Source organism: Toxorhynchites rutilus, unplaced genomic scaffold, assembly GCF_029784135.1.
Source record: "Toxorhynchites rutilus septentrionalis strain SRP unplaced genomic scaffold, ASM2978413v1 HiC_scaffold_210, whole genome shotgun sequence".
Classification (NCBI taxonomy): domain Eukaryota; kingdom Metazoa; phylum Arthropoda; class Insecta; order Diptera; family Culicidae; genus Toxorhynchites; species Toxorhynchites rutilus.
The window spans coordinates 8,911-10,000 of record NW_026599774.1 but is presented as its reverse complement, the minus strand read 5'-3'; positions in this window follow the sequence as shown (position 1 = coordinate 10,000).

Genomic DNA, 1,090 nt, shown 5'->3' with positions numbered 1-1,090 from the left:
GAAATTAAACAAACTGTTGCGCTGTTGTGTTGTGTGCGCTGTGTGGGGGAGACTTTTCATCACACTTGACACGCGCATTCTTACCCTCGATGTTGCCTTGGTGTTATTGTGTTATCGAATTGGACTTAATATCAGTGCCGGACTGTTGCGCTGTTGTGTTGTGTGCGCTGTGCGGGGGACTTTTCCAACACTTGACACTTTGCATTCCGGGACGTGGACGCTTTCCGGGTCTTGGTGTTATTGCCGACGGGGCAGCGTTATACACATTTCGTACTGCGAGTGCTGGCTTGCGCAGTGAGAAATTCAACAAACCGTTGCGCTGTTGTGTTGTGTGCGCTGTGTGGGGGACTTTTCCAACACTTGACACTTTGCATTCCGGGACGTGGACGCGTTCTGGGACTTGGTGTTATTGCCGACGGGGCAGTGTTATACACACTGCGTACTGCGAGTGCTGGCTTGCGCAGTGATAAATTCAACAAACCGTTGCGCTGTTGTGTTGTGTGCGCTGTGTGGGGGAGACTTTTCATCACACTTGACACGCGCATTCTTACCCTCGATGTTGCCTTGGTGTTATTGTGTTATCGAATTGGACTTAATATCAGTGCCGGGACTGTTGCGCTGTTGTGTTGTGTGCGCTGTGCGGGGACTTTTCCAACACTTGACACTTTGCATTCTGGACGTGGACGCGTTCTGGATCTTAGTGTTATGGTCGACGGGGCAGTGTTTTACACATTGCGTACTGCGGGGGTTGGCTCGCGCAGCGCTGTTGTGTGCTGTATGCTGGGGGGACTTGGACGCTTTCTGGGACTTAGTGTTATTGTCGGCGGGGCAGTGTTTTACACATTGCGTACTGCGGGGGTTGGCTCGCGCAGCGCTGTTGTGTGCTGTGTTGTGCTGGGGGAACTTTTCCAACACATGACACTTGTTATTCCAGGACATGGAATGATTTCACACACACGTACGATTGCATACTACCAGGCGCAAAGCGATTTTAATGAAAAAGAGAGAAGCCGCCAGCGCGGACAGCACTAAGCTACCACGGTGGGACTTCTCTCTTACGGGACACGACGCACCCGCCCATCACATAGCG